Raw genomic sequence first — 16,961 nt, 5'->3', positions numbered from 1 at the left:
AATAAGGAGGAAAAAGATTAATGGCAGGAAAAAAGAATTAAAATGCACTTATTTCAAATCAGCGTTGTAGGGCTATTAAATTTAATTGTTAAGATAAAGAGAACGTTGGTTTTCTTTAACTCTTTCTGATAAGACTATGATCTTAAAGTTCTTACATTCTTGGTGTCAATGATAGAGTTTTCAGAAAACTGGAGCACATTCACGGATATAAAAGAGGTAGAAGACTGGATATGTTAGGTATTTTATTATAAAAAAGAAAAATTGGCCCAGGCTAAGTAGGAAGAGAATTTATTAAAAGGAGATGGGAGCTCAGAGACCTGTTAAAAGACTGGAGCATAAGACTCAGAAAATGAGGAAAACAATCACGTTATCTTCATGTTGGAGCAGCAGAAACCACAGCCAAGGCTATATCATAGTAACAGTTTGGGCTGTACCAATATTACTGCAGGCCCTGCAGTGGGTCTCACCTCCTGAACACTGCCCCATCCTCTTCATTCATTTTTCAAGATTCACAACTAAAATAATTAGCTGTGATTATGCTTGGGTAGAAAAAGGACCTAGTTTCTGGGCTTTCACACTGAGAGACATTAATGTAGAGATGGTATCAGCAATAGTTTCCCTCTAAATCTACATACAGTTTTCCCAAAGACCATGAAGCTTAAAGAACAAACAAACCAAACAAATAATTGTAAGTTTTGGTAACAGTGGCCCATTGTTATGGACTGAATGTTTGTGTGCCTCTAAAATTCATGTACTGAAACGTATTACCCCATTCCATAGTGTGATGGTGGTATTTGGAGGTGGGTTCTTGGGAAAGTAGTAGGTTTAGTTGCATTTATGAAGAGGAAGTCCCCAATATGCGATCAGTGACCTTATAAGGAGAGACCAGAGTGCCCACGTGTGTACTCTCCGGCTTTCTCTCTTTGTCTCTCTCTCTCTCTCTCTACCTCTCGAGGAAATGGAGAAAAAGGAGTCATCTACAGATCAAGAAACTAGTCTTCAACCGGAAATAAATCAGCCTACCTGTTGATCTTGGACTTTCCAGTCTCCAGAACCTTGAGAAATAAATGTCTATTGTTTAAACCACCCTGTACATGGGATTATGTTATAGCAGATGTTATAGCAGATGTTCTAAGAGTCATGAAGAGGCCAGTTTCTCAGGAAGACTTATTTTATCTGTACCAGAGATGATCTCACTTCTGCTAGCTATACTGTCTCTTCTCCATCTCCTCTTCCATTACCTTGCTTGAATTTATACCTCCTGAAATATATAATCTTCAACAACACCTTTTTTGCTAGTTCTTTTGCTTCCACCATCAACTACCTATCTAATCAAAATAAATTAAACCTTCATACTCATATGCCATACTTGTCCTCTTCATAGGCAAACATAATTCTCTGTAGTCAGAAATACTGAAGGCTTTTCTTTACCCCATCACTGAACAGATATTACTTATGCTGAACATTCTCACCTCCTTATTTACACACCAGTGATCTTGCACTATATGCCTGATTCCTTACTGAGGCTGTAATTTCACACATTGTAATTTTTGCAGATGCTGCTTACTCTGACTGGGATATCTGATTTGGACACCTAGAAATGTTATGTTATTGTTTAGTCACTAAGTCATGTCTGACTGTTTTGCAACCCTGTAGACCATAGACTGTAACCTGGGTTTCCCTGGTAGCTCAGTTAGTAAAGAATTTGCCTGTGATGCAGGAGACCCTGGTTTGTTTCCTGGGTTGGGAAGATCCCCTGCAGAAGGTGAAGGGCTACCCACTCCAGTATTCTTGGGCTTCCCTTGTGGCTCAGATGGTAAAGAATCTGCTTGCAATGCAGGAGACCTGGGTTCGATCCCTGAGTTGGAAAGATCCCCTAGAGAAGGGAATGGTTACCCAATCCAGTACTCTGGCCTGGAGAATTCCATGGGCTCTATAGTCCATAGGGTTGCAGAGTCCGACACTACTGAGCGGCTTTCACTTTCAGGCTGTAACCTGCCAGGCTCCTCTATCCATGGAATTTCCTAGGCAAGAACACTGGAGTGGTCTGCCATTTCCTCCTCCAGGGGATCCTCCTGACCAAGAGATTGAACCCCTGTCTCCTGCATTGGCAGGCGGGTCCTTTATCACTGAGTGACAAGGGAAAACCATAGTCATCTTCTAATGCTAAGCATTATTTCCTGCATGAAAGTGTTTGTAACATCTATTTAGACAAAACTTTTTTTTTTTCTTTTCTTTCCCCATCTCTGTAACATCATTTATCTTACAATTCAATCGTTTATGTCTTCCATTACATAATTTTATGATTTCTTTACACTTGTGGAGAGTGACAATTTATCTTTGTAGCTAGAACCTGATGAATACTATATATCCCTAAATGTCTGTTGAATACATGAATTCATGAATAAATAATAAACTGTCCCGTGGTACCTCTTTGTTATCTGTGTCAGTGTCCTCCTATTTGTTTTAGATGGACTTCTTATCTTAGGGATAAAACTATGTATTGTCTATTCTATGTCATATAAAGACATTGTTTTCCTTTTTTAAAAAGACTTCTTGCAAGCATCAAAGAATGTATTTACTACCATCGCCACAGCTAAGAAAATGGTGGAAGGAAAAAAAATCCTGTTAGTCCAGAAGACTCCAAATACTAAGTAAATGGCCACACAAATGAAAATAAAACAATTCTTATTTTTATAGGACTTTATTTAAAAAGCTTTTTGTAACCACTATCACCATTTTATTAATTCTTCAGTAAATGTCTATTCTGGAGAAGGAAATGGGCACTCAATCCAGTATTTTTGTCATGGACAGCAGTGCCTTATGGGCTACAGTCCATGGGATTGCAAACGAGTTGGACACAACTTAGAGACTAAACAACAACAAATATCTACTAAGTGTCTCCTATATTCTAGACATTGTGCTTGCTAATGGAGGATAAAATAGTGTGGGAGAAAGATATGCCTCTTGTATTCATGTAAACTTCTATTCCATTTAAAAACTAATAAGAAGGAAGGAGCTTAAAAAAGAGATACAGGTTCTACAGGAGTTCTTCTGTGAAAGATTTTTTTTTGTCAAAAATATGATTTTCACTCTCCAACATAAATCACAGCAGGATCCTCCATGACCCACCTCCCAGGATATTGGAAATAAGAGCAAAAATAAACAAATGGGACCTAATTAAAATTAAAAGCTTCTGCATAACAAAGGAAACTATAAGCAATGTGAAAAGACAGCCTTCAGAATGGGAGAAAATAATAGCAAATGAAGCAACTGACAAAAAATTAATCTCAAAAATATACAAGCAACTCCTGCAGCTCAATTCCAGAAAAATAAATGACCCAATCAAAAAATGGGCCAAAGAACTAAACAGACATTTCTCCAAAGAAGACATACAGATGGCTAACAAACACATGAAAAGATGCTCAACATCACTCATAATCAGAGAAATGCAAATCAAAATCACAATGAGGTACCATTTCACACCAGTCAGAATGGCTGCTATCCAAAAGTCTACAAGCAGTAAATGCTGGAGAGGGTGTGGAGAGAAAGGAACCCTCTTACACTGTTGGTGGGGATGGAAACTAGTACAGCCACTATGGAGAACAGTGTGGAGATTCCTTAAAACCTGAAAATAGAACTGCCATACGACCCAGCAAGCGCACTCCTGGGTGTACACACTGAGGAAACCAGAATTGAAAGAGACACATGTACTCCAATGTTCATTGCAGCACTGTTTATAATAGCCAGGACATGGAAGCAACCTAGATGTCCACCTGCAGACGAATGGATAAGAGAGCTGTGGTACATATACAAATGGAGTATTACTCAGCCATTAAAAAGAATACATTTGAATCAGTTCTAATGAGGTGGATGAAACTGGAGCCTATTATACAGAGTGAAGTAAGCCAGAAAGAAAAACACCAATACAGTATACCAGCGCATATATATGGAATTTAGAAAGATGACAATGATAACCCTGTATACGAGACAGCAAAAGAGACACAAATTATAGAACAATCTTTTGGATTCTGTGGGAGAGGGTGAGGGTGGGATGATTTGGGAGAATGGCATTGAAACATGTATATGCGAAATGAATCGCCAGTCCAGGTTCAATGCATGATACAGGATGCTCGGGGCTGGTGTACTGGGAGGAACCAGAGGGATGGGATGGGGAGGAAGGTGGGAGGGGAGTTCAAGATGGGGAACACATTGACACCGGGGCAGATTCATGTCAATGTATGCAAAACCAATACAATAATGTAAAGTAATTAGCCTCTAATTAAAATAAATAAATTAAAAAAATAAAAATAAAAGAATTATTAGTAAAATTAAGAATGGAGATTTGCCTAGTACCTATATGCAATGGATTATGCATGCTTAAAATTTTCCCAACTTATGCCAACTCACAGCAAACCTTTGAGAGGCATATAGTTAGTGTGCATATTTTATACAAAGAGAGCCTGAATCATGAGGACACAAAGGTTACGTAAAGTGTCTCATGACCCACAAAGCATCAGAGATGGCACCAGGCACAGAATTAGAGCTGCCTGACTGGAGTCAGAGCTCTTATTTTTACGATCAAGAAAGTTGCTGCTGCTGCTAAGTCACTTCAGTCGTGTCCGACTCTGTGTGATCCCATAGATGGAAGCCCACCAGGCTCCCCCATCCCTGGGATTCTCCAGGCAAGAACACTGGAGTAGGTTGCCATTTCCTTCTCCAGTGTGTGAAAGTGAAAAGTGAAAGTGAAGTCGCTCAGTCGTGTCCGACCCTTAGCGACCCCACGGACTACAGCCTACCAGGCTCCTCCATCCATGGGATTTTCTAAGGCAAGAGTACTGGAGTGGCTTGCCACTGCCTTCTCCGCGAGAAAGTTGAGGTAGAGATAAATTAGCTACCATGTCCGTGACATACACATGTTGAACAGTGGACCTGAGAAAACATCTCATCTCGGATCGCCTGTACTTGCCCTGTTGCCTCATCCTGACACTCTGTATCACCAGCTTTTTAAAGCTTTACATCTATTGATGTGACACACATTTATCTGCTGAATTAATTACTTGACTAATTAACTGAGAAAATTATTACTGAGTAGCTACGAATTTCCAAGCACTCTTCTGGTCGTAACAGATACTACACAAAACTAAACCAACAAAACTCCCTGCCCTCGTGGTGTGTACCTGCAATGGTGCAGAGAAGCAGCCATTAAGAACGTTCAATGTGCCAGCTTATTTCAGCCCAGGCGGTACTCACATTGCATTTCTACCATCTGTCACACAGTTCTCAGTCAATGGTGCTTAGAATTAATCTTTTACCATTACTGGTCCTGAAACCCAGGCTTCTTTAGTCCTTATGCCTCTGTTTTAAACATGTCTAGGCGATGTCCTTGGTTTCCTGTTCCAAACTCTTAATGTCCCTGTTAATAAGGAAACTCAGCAGACTTGGTCAATTCTGTATGAACGCAGGCATTTTTCTTGCATAATTATCCCTTCCCTGAAGAAACTTGGCTTCCTGAATCCCCATGCATCACAGGCATGGATGGATCCTTGGAATTCAGAGTGTTACTCCCTAGAATCACCACTGCTTGGTTTGCTGAACCCACCCTCAAGACTAATAGCTGTTCCCTTCGTCTTATCCCTACATTGTTCCCTAATCAATGCCACAGTGTTCATGGAGCTCATCAAAAACCCCTGAAAGCAGCTCAACATCTTAATAACTTCCTCAAACAGATTTTCATCTTTGTGTAATAAATTAATTCATTCTTTACCTCTTCTGAATTGTCAGCAGTGAAAATGAACATTTTTAGCAGAAAAGCATAATAATATTGGTACACGAGAGTCATGGGATTGTGACTGATTTATTTTTATTTACCTTTGTTCTATTTTTTTAATGAGAAAATAAATAAAAGCATAAAAAATAAAACATAATTATAAAAAGCACCCCATGCTTCCCTTACTTGCATATGTACATCAGATTGATTTCCATTTCTCTTGGCTAATTAGGCTTGATTTTTGTTAAAGATAAAAGGAAGATGTATTATTTATGGGACACTGACCCAGGGCCTCCTGCTGTATAACTTGAACCTAACCAATTGCCCACACCCTGCCTTTGAATCATTCTCCAGAGCTCTGCTCCTCTCCTGACATGTAGGCATTCAGGACTAATTGCTATTCTTAATCTTCTGCAGTTCTTTCTTGTAAGACCTATAAATACAAGCCCAAAGTGCTTTAAAGAGAAGCAAGGCCCAGCAGTCCTAGGACATCATTCAGTTGGAAATGGCAATTAGGCATTTTTAACAAGTTCTTTTAATACAAAATGGAGTAATTAAAACTTGCACATTGGAAGGGAAAACACTTTTGAGATTATGTTCATTTTATTAAGCTATTTCAGATACTAAAAAGTTTATTGCGATGCATAGTTCTTTCTTTCCCTTCTTTAATTGAATTGCTGGCACTAACAACTCAGTGAAATGAATGTTTGACCCATGGAGAAAGAGATTAAGTGATCTAGGGTGTTTGTTTTTAATTGGTATTGACCACAAAACCATACATTTCCACTAAAATTGGATTGAATTGGAGAATTCCACCCTTTGATCTAAATATTATGGTTCAGACAGTAAATTATTCCAGTTATGGCTTAACCTATGTCAGCTGTACTTTTAGGCTAATATCTCATTTTTTTTCGGGAGGTCAGTAGTTTTATCCTTGACTTACTAATGCCACATCCAGACATTTGGCTAATAATAGATTATTCACTATGACTCAATGGTATTAACTCCAAATTTTACTTCATGCAAATACAGAAGAAAATGTATTTAATTTGATCCAGTCAGTATCTGTGCATATGAAATTACATCTGTAAGAGAACAGGAAAGCAGTGAAAACAACATGGGTTTTGAGGGGCCAACCACTGTCCCATATGCCACCAAAAGTTTTTGTCTTCCTAAATTACTTTTTAATATGTATATACGCAAAGAACAGATATGCTAACTATCTCTTTAGTTTTGGCCTCAGCACAAAGAGACTGCTTCTCTTTTATTATCCTCTAGGTTGAATTTTCTGCTGCCTGATTCTCAGTCTTTTGCTTTGTGTCTGCCTTCTTTCTGGGCTTCTGCCAGCATCTTCCTCCCTAGCCTGCCTTCCTGGAAGCTCCCTCTGTTTCTCCATTGTATTCCTTGGAACTCAACTCATTTCTGGCACCCTATCTCCTATTATCAAATTGGTCTCAGAAAGAATAACTGATTCTTTAGCCATCAGTCAATCATAAGCTTCTACTAGTGAGAGTCAGGTTTATGGATTAATGTTTCTGAAATTTAGTCTCAATTCCTCCTGACATTGCTTCTGGAATTATCTACTACAGCACAAAGGACCGGTGTGTCTCCCACCCTCTTGCCAACACCTCATACCTTAAGCTAAACTGGAAAAAACAAAGCATATTAATACATTAAAACTGATTACAAAACATAATAAAATAAATGCAAAACAAAAGTGATGAAACAGACTTACAGATACAGAAAACAAACATAGTTATCAAAAGGGTAACATTGAGGGGAGACCAGGAGTTTGGGGTTAACATAGACATATTACTACTTATAGATAACTAACAAGGACCTACTGTATATGGCACAGGGAATTTTACTCAATATTTTATAGTAACCTAAATGGGAAACGAATCTCAAAAGGAATGAATATATACATGTAATTGAATGTACACATGTAATACATTGAATACAATGAATGTATACATGCAATTGAGTCACTTTACTGTACACCTGAAACTAATACAGCATTGTAAATCAAATTTACTCCAATAAAATTTAATAAAATAAAGTTATGTGATACTACTGTAGTGTAAGATCATCTGTTATCTAAGTGATCCCAACAGCACATAGAGAGGAATGGAGTAAAAAGGTTGAATGGGAAAGAAATGACAGTGTATTATTTTACTATTGCTTCCGCTGCAAATTAACATAAGTGTGACAGTTTAAACAACAAAGCTATTATAATTCCAAAGGCAGGGAAATAAAAATCAGTCTCACTGAACTAAAGTTAAGGTATCACCAAAGCTAGTTCCTTTCAGAGACTCTAAAGGAGACTCCTTCCCTTGCATTTTCCAGCTTCTAGGCACCTTCTTTCATCAGCCTGCAGCCCCAGCCTCGATTTTCAAAGCAATCAACCGAGCATCTTCAAATCTCTCTCCGGTTCACTGACCTTTGCATCCATTGTCACATGTCCTCTGACTCTTCTGTCTCCCTCTTATTTGTAGCCTTATGACTACCTGGTACCAACATTGCTAATCTCTCCATCTCAATATTCTTAATCACACGTGCAAAGTCCTTTTTACCATGTGAAAGTGAAGTCTCTCAGTTGTGTCTGACTCTTTGTGACCCCGTGGACTGCAGCCTACAATGTTCCTCCATCCATGAGATTTTCCAGGCAAGAATACTGGAGTGAACTGCCATTTCCTTCTCCAGGAGATCTTCCCGACCCAGGGATTTAACCCAGATCTCCCAACTTGTAGGTAGATGCTTTATCCATATTCACACACTCTAGGGATTAGAGTGGGGATCTCCCTGGAGTTTATAACCTAGCTTAGCATAAACAGCTTGGAGAAGGAAATGGCAGCTCACTACAGTGTTCTCGCCTGGAGAATCCCAGGGACAGGGGAGCCTGGTGGGCTTCCGTCTATGGGGTCACACAGAGCCGGACACGACTGAAGTGACTTAGCAGCAGCAGTAGCAGCAGCATAAACAGCATCTCATGAAGTAAGACCAACAAATAATATAAGAAATATCCAACTAGCGAAGGTAATTTAAGTGTGCATGTTTGGGCGTATAGTTAATCGAAACTATGATCATGAGAATGCATCAGTGTTATCTTGGAATTGTAAGGAGAGAAAATAGGAGAGTCTAACATGGCTTCCCTCGTGGCTCAGAGGTTAAAGCGTCTGCCCCCAATGCGGGAGACCGGGGTTCGATCCCTGGGTCGGGAAGATCCCCTGGAGAAGGAAACGGTAACCCACTCCAGTATTCTTGCCTGGAGAATCCCATGGACGGAGAAGCCTGGTAGGCTACAGTCCACGGGGTCGCAAAGAGTCGGACACGACTGAGCGACGGAACGGAACATGGCTAAAGCTGAAACTGCAATACTTTGACCACCTCATGCGACGAGTTGACTCACTGGAAAAGACTCTGATGCTGGGAGGGATTGGGGGTAGGAGGAGATGGGACGACAGAGAGTGAGGTGGCTGGATGGCATCACCGACTCGATGGACATGAGTTTGAGTGAACTCCGGGAGTTGGTGATGGACAGGGAGGCCTGGCGTGCTGTGGTTCATGGGGTCACGGAGAGTCGGACACGACTGAGCAACTGAACTGAACTGAACTGAACTGAACATGGGGAGAAGATACACATTCTCTATGGTACGGTCTGAAACTCCTCCTCAAAGACACCTGTTGGTGGAGCATTCCCCAAAGCCCATGTGTCCTATGTGTCCTATCCTAACATGACTATTTGGTTAACCTCTGGTCATGGTCATATTTATTTCAAAATTTAATCTAGACATAGATGGGCCCACATCTTCCACGTTCATGAGCTTTAAACTCTTAACCAGAGTAACTATGTTCCAAGGCACAAAGAGACAATATGGGAACTTTCCAAGTTCTTACCTGACTTTGTCTTGTATTTTGATGCTAGACCTCCCGGGTGAGGAGGAAGAAACAGCCCACAGATGTCAAAGTTATGCAAGTTATATGAGTGGCAGTCCTCACTATTTTGGTGGAAAGCTGTAAAATGGCAACTCACTCCAGTATTCTTGCCTGGGAAATTTCATAGAGAGAGGAGCCTGGTAGACTACGGTGCACAGAGTCACAAAGTGTTGGACACAGCAAAGCATACACACATACACACACACACACTCACACATACTAAATTGATTTGATTCTTGAACATCAACATACTCTATAGCAGCAGTGAATTAGCCATGTCCTATGGCCTTAATTTGAGTAGAAAATGACAACCCACTTCAGTATTCTAGCCTGGAGAATCTCATGGACACAGAATCTTGTCTGGTCACAGTTCATAGGGCTGCAAAGAGTTTGACATGACTAAACATGCATGCATATGGGCTTAATAATTAGCTGAAATAAAATCACTTGAAATCCTCAATTCTTGGTTTTTATCTTAAGATTCAGTGTTGCCTAACTTCACTGTAGATGGTGATTGCAGCCCTGAAATTAAAAGACGTTTATTCCTTGGAAGGAAAGTTATGACCAACCTAGATAGCATATTAAAAAGCAGAGACATGACTTTGTCAACAAAGGTCTGTCTAGTCAAGGCTATGGTTTTTCCAGTGGTCATGTATGCATGTGAGAGTTGGACTGTGAAGAAAGCTGATCGCTGAAGAATTGATGCTTTTGAATTGCGGTGTTGGAGAAGACTCTTGAGAGTCCCTTGGGCTGCAAGGAGATCCAACCAGTCCATCCTAAAGGAGATGAGCCCTAGGTGTTCTTTGGAAGGACTGATGTTGAAGCTGAAACTCCAATACTTTGGCCACCTGATGCAGAGAACTGACTCAGCTGAAAGATCCTGATGCTGGGAAAGATTGAAAGCAGGAGGAGAAGGGGTCAACAGATGATGACATGGTTGGATGGCATTACCGACTCGATGAACATGGGTTTGGGTGGACTCCAGGAGCTGGTGATGGACGGGGGGCCTGGCGTGTTGCGGTTCATGGGGTCACAAAGAGTTGGACATGAATGAACTGAATTTCCCATTCCAATTATAATAAAACCTAAAGAATTTCTAGATCCTTCAAAGATCTCTGTAGGCTGACCTTTGTTTACACCTTTCACTTGTTTGTTTGTTTGATTATTTTTATTTTTATTGAAGCATAATTGATTTACAATGTTGTGTCAGTTTCAGGTATACAGCAAAGTGATTCATGTATACAAACGTGTATACCTACATGTACACATACATGTATGCATACATATAAGTCATACATGTATACATATGTGTATTCTTTTTTAGTTTATTTTCCATTTTAGGTTATTACAAAATTTTGAGTATAGTTTCCTGTGCTGTACAGTAGGTTCTTGTTTAAATTATGCTCCCCTTGCTTGCTATTGTTAGTGCACTGATTTTCTATTTACATTTCTCAGAACCTAGGTCTTTACTCTTCCCTCTGTCTGTAGTCTTTGTCATAGATTTGCTAAGATTGAATCCTTCTCCCTGTCGAGTTCTTAGCTTTAATTTCATCTTCCTAGATATCCTTATTTGACCACAGTTGATGATGCTGTACACTTCGCCCCCGCATTCTTCATTCCCAGAGAGTCTCTAGCTTTATTACCCTATTTTACTTTCTTCGAGATCACTAAAATTCCACTTCAGTGAGATCCTAGAGTCCTAGGAAAGAGTAGAATGTAACCGTCTTCTTCCACAAATTGAGACCTGCAACCCAAAATCCATTATCAGAAGTAACATTAACCTAGGAGGGTACCAGATCAAAGAAAGGCTGCCCAGTCGAAGATTTTTTTTTTCCCTATAGAAAGTTAGAGACTGAAAAAGAGCTAATACAATACCAAAGGACATTGAAGATTAAAAAAAAAAAAAAATCCTATAAGAGGTAGCTAAAAATAGAAAGCAGAAACTAGCTGGAGTATTCCCCAAGCCAAAATCCATAAAGCTAAAGCACTTTTTCTTTTCTGTTTTTTTTAATTAAATACATTTCTCAAGATGGTTGTTTTGGCTTTACTAAAACTATTTGTAAAATAAAAAAACAGACAAACTCTTATGAGCAAGGCATTTTCAGTAATTCAGAGTATAAATGTTTACAAAGCAGTGGCTTACCCTATCAGAACTTATTGTCTGTTACGATTCCTGGTTAAACACAGGAACTCCCCAGAAGAATCTTATATGTTAAGGTAACAGATGTATGTTGTTGCTGTTGCTGTTCAGTCACTAAGACACGTCCGACTCTTTTATGACCCCATGGACTATAACCCACCAGGATCCCCTGTACTTGAGATTTCCTAGGCAAGAACACTGGAGTGGGTTTCCATTTCCTTCTCCAGGGAATCTCCCTGACCCAGGGTTTGAACCTGTATCTCCTGTATTGAGGCAAATTCTTTACCATTGAGTCACCCAGGAAATCCAACTGACATATACAGGATTCTACATCTTTTTTTAATCAGTTACTATTAATTAAGTAGTTTTATTCATTCTAATACGATTAAAACAGTAATTTTAATAAATTATACAGTGATAGTAAATACCTTAGTGAATGATGAGTTGGTGGTAATATCCTTATTACTTTAGAATTATCACTAAGTGAATCAATAAGGGACCACAAGGATCCTCAGCAAATATCAAATCCACCCTCCTGATTTTGCAGATGAGAGAACTAATGGATGAAATAACTCTCTCAAGGTCCCACAAATAGTCCATGGCAATTTTAGGATGAAGGCTAATGTCTAGTGCCCTTTTCATGTAACCACGCTGCCTAATTTGCTGGAACAATTATTGTTTGAAGATTTACCCTCTCATAGTCCAGATGCTTAATTCATAAAAATGTGATCCTGAGACTAACGCTTTTGTATCAGCCGGCACTGTGACTACACTTTCTAAACAAAGCAGATCTGTTAAAAATCAAACATACGGAGTCAGAATAGAACCTTCCCTATATGCAATATTTTTCATTCATTAAGTGTTCTTTCCAAGGTGCCCCTGCTCTAAGAGAATATGTTAACATTAAGGTAAATAAGATCATCACTAGCTAATGAATTGGGACTAAAATCTGCCAGGTCACAGTAACAGGAAAATATATTCATTAGTTGCTTAATATAGTACCTGGCCAGGGAAGGAGGAGTCTCTAACCTGATGGCCAAAACTATTTTAAGAAATATGCCTGCCTTGTTTTACTTTTCAAAATTTATCACAGAGATAGTTCTACCTTGCCCAGGTACTCTCAGAAGAAATCCATTCTTCAATAAGTCATAGATCAAATATGACACGACAAAGATGTTTGGTTTCTTCCACCAGGGTGAGATTGTTTCCTCATGTGCAAAGTGAAATGGTGCTTACTATTTCACAGGGTTTGTGAGGACATTAAAGAAGATAATATACATAAAACACATGTGGCATAGCAGCCTTCCGATAAATGTTAGCACACTGATACAGCAGGGTAACGATAGATTGAAGATTTAGTTTACCAGTTTGCACAGCAAAGACTATGGGCCTTCTACTATAGCAGCTCCCCTACATTCAAAACGTCAGGTTGTGAACTTTCAAAGATGTGAATATGTATCAATATCAAGCATGACTGAAATTGCAGCTTGCCTTCCGTCTCCGATTGGTGACAACTTTTCAGCTCTACCATCTCCCACCTCCTCTCCCTCCTCCAGTTGGTAACTGTTCTTGACTGCTTGCTCAATGCCAGCTCATGTGCCAGCTGTAGTACTGTATGCAGTACTGTACTATCGTGCTTTTCAACGGACTATACAAATTAAAATTATTTTCTTTATGTTCTATTTTTGTTTTTTATATATTATTCGTGTGAATAGTATTATAAACCTGTCACAGTACAGTACTATATTGCTGATTATGTTACTTGGGTACCTCGGCTAACTTTGTTGGACTTATGGACAAATTGAACTTCCAAACATGATCTCAAAAGAGAAGTTGTTCGTGTATAGGGATCTGATTACATAGTCAAACATTTCAGTTCTGATTAACTTTTAGTAACAATCAGAGTTTAAAATCCTGGAGTTCCTTCTAATGCTTTTGGATTTAGGGTTAACTTTTCAGGAAGACATTAATGGTTCTTCGAGGTCTAGCCCTTGTCTTAATCATTTAGACTTTTAGGCAAAGCTCATACCACTTCAAATTTATAAGCCACTGGTTCATTCCAGCTATCACTCCCCCCTCCCACTCTGGCAAACCAACCACATTGAGAACTGAAGCCTATTTTATAGATCTGGCTCCACCCTTTGGGAGGTAGGGAAATAAAGAATATCCAGTGGTCAATCAGATATTTTGGACTGTATACAGTGAAACTAAAGGAAATACCCTCAGTTTCTAAAAAGCAAGAGACTTTAAAAAATATATATATATATATATAAATTCTCTGTATTATCTTTAGTAGTCAAAGGAATACTCTTCCATAATCAGACCTGTGTGTGAATATCCACCACAAGAGTAACCTTGGTCAAGGGCTTGAATGCTTCCATGCTTCAGTTATTTTAACTTTTATAGAAAAAAAATCACATTGATAAGACTGCTGATAAACAGCTCAGTTCAATTCAATCTCTCAGTCGTGTCTGATTCTTTGTAACTCCATGGACCGCAGCACGCCAGGCCCCATGTCCATCACCATCTCCTGATGTTTACCCAAACTCATGTCCGTTGAGTCGGTGATGCCATCCAACCATCTCATCCTCTGTCGACCCCTTCTCCTCCTACCTTCAATCTTTCCCAGCATCAGGGTCTTTTCAAATGAGTCATTTCTTCACAACAGGTGGCCAAAGTATTGGAGTTTCAGCTTCAACATCAGTCCCTCCAATGAACACCCAGGACTGACTTCCTTTAGAATGGACTAGTTGGATCTCCTTTCAGTCCAAGGGACTCTCAAGAGTCTTCTCCAACACCACAGTTCAAAAGCATCAATTCTTCAGTGCTCAGCTTTCCTTATAGTCCAACTCTCACATCCATATATGATGACTGGACAAACCACAGCCTTGATGAGACGGACCTTTGTTGGCAAAGAATTGTCTCTGCTTTTTTTTTTTTTTGTCTTTGCTTTTTAATATGCTATCTAGGTTGGTCATAACTTTCCTTCCAGGGAGTAAGCATATTTTAATTTCATGGCTGCAATCACCATCTGCAGTGATTTTGGAGCCCAGAAAAATAAAGTCTCCCACTATTTCCACATCTATTTGCCATGAAGTGATGGGACCGGATGCCATGATCTTAGTTTTCTGAATGTGGAGCTTTAAGCCAACCTATTCAGTCTCCTCTTTCACTTTCATCAAGAGGTTCTTTAGTTCTTCATTTGCTGCCAAAAGGGTGGTGTCATCTGCATTTCTGAAGTTGTTGACATTTCTCCCAGCAATCATGATTCCAGCTTGTGGTTCATCCAGCCCAGCGTTTCTCGCGATGTACTCTACATATACGTTAAATAAGCAGGGTGACAATATACAGCCTTGATGTACTCCTTTTCCTATTTGGAACCAGTCTGTTGTTCCATGACCAGTACTAACTGTTGCTTCCATACAGATTTCTCAAGAGGCAGGTAACAACCACACCCATTTAAGCACTTAGTAGAATGTGTGATATGCTAAAAATGCTAAATAAATATTATCTGTAACTAAAATTATTATTATGTTTGATGTAATTATAGAGTGATACATTGAGGGCATTTAACTGTATATAACTTTGGTGTCTAATAGGTGGTACCCAGATCACAACTTAGAAGAGAACTTTTACAATTTTTTCGGTTGAGGGCAAAAGAATGGAATGAGCAATTAGCAAATATGGCATAAAACACACATGAATGAATGACATTATGTTGGGTCTTTTTCACTTGGGGGGTGCCCCGTTCTCAAGTCAATATCAGAATGTAGTTCAGGTACCTCACATATGTGATGCAATGTAACAGGGAGGCAGATACATGGCCACCTTTGTACAGATAGGAAAAAGAAGTGTAAGTGTTCGTCCAGGAATAAATAATTGGTATGTGAGGGAGCCAAGTTATAAAGGCATGTCTGTGTACTTTTAATACCAACAAAATGCTTCACGCTAGGAAAAAGTGACAGATATTTAGAAAAGAGTGGGACATGACTGAGCAACTGAACAACAATGTACAAGAGTCTAATGTAAGAAGCAATCATTTTCATGAATAATAACTTATTATTTAATAATATTTATAAATAATATTTCTATGAACAATAGCTTTATGAAAGACCTAGAATTTAACCAAAGCTTTAATTAAGGGCAGAATTTGGGTATTTGTTATGTGGGGTATTATTTAAATCAGAGAATTATAATGAGAAAAATTCCTTTCAATGATACTGAAAGTATGTTCCGTATCATTTTATTGACATCTGAGTACATAGGCTGAAATAATTGGAAAGAGATGCTGAAGGTGGACTATGGTAAGACATTGAAAAAAATGATAATGATAATAACAATAATAAAAAATCAATAGTCACTGATTACACTGATATACTGTACAATGAGGTAGGAATTTCAGATAATTAATTACTATAGTTATTTGTGTCTTTGCATATTTATAGCAGCAATTCTATGAAATGGATTAGGAAATGCTTATCCTAATTTTGCAAATACATAAATTGAGGGTATACATTAGGCATTTTATTTTTATGGATTGAGTGTTTGACCTTCATATAGCCTTTAGTTAATTTTCTCCAAGAAACCAGGTAGGTCATCTGAAGTGAAAGCACCTCTTCTATATGCTAGGCAAAATGGAGCCCATTTCTAACAGTCTAATTGCCTTTTATCCTCAATAATAACATGACCTTGTACCAAATAAGTTACAATTCAATCTATTAAAAATATCACTTTATTTTCATTAAGTTAAAGTCAAGTTATATCTTTTTGAGGATATACTTGCCTGTCTTGATTTAAAATAATCATCTTATTTTGATTTATTAAACCCCTTCATTCAAGTTAGTATATATTTCATTGATTATTAGATTTATTTCTCTTTACTAGTCTTATTTATCATAGATCGATTTTTATTTCTTAAAGTAGCTTTTTCTTCTATTATCTAATGCTCTAATAAGGAGCAGTTAACCTTGTTGCCTAAATGGTCAGCACAGCTTGTCATTTTTACAGAAGAAATCTGTAGAAAACTGATCTTATGATTCACATGTGGAAAACATTTTAACTCTTCATGCTTATTGGGCTTCCCAGGTAGCTCAGTGGTAAAGAATCTGCTTGCCA

Source organism: Moschus berezovskii, chromosome 5 (assembly GCF_049115385.1).
Source record: "Moschus berezovskii isolate FMDL1 chromosome 5, NW_MosBer_1.0, whole genome shotgun sequence".
NCBI lineage: Eukaryota > Metazoa > Chordata > Mammalia > Artiodactyla > Moschidae > Moschus > Moschus berezovskii.
This window is presented reverse-complemented; position numbering follows the sequence as displayed.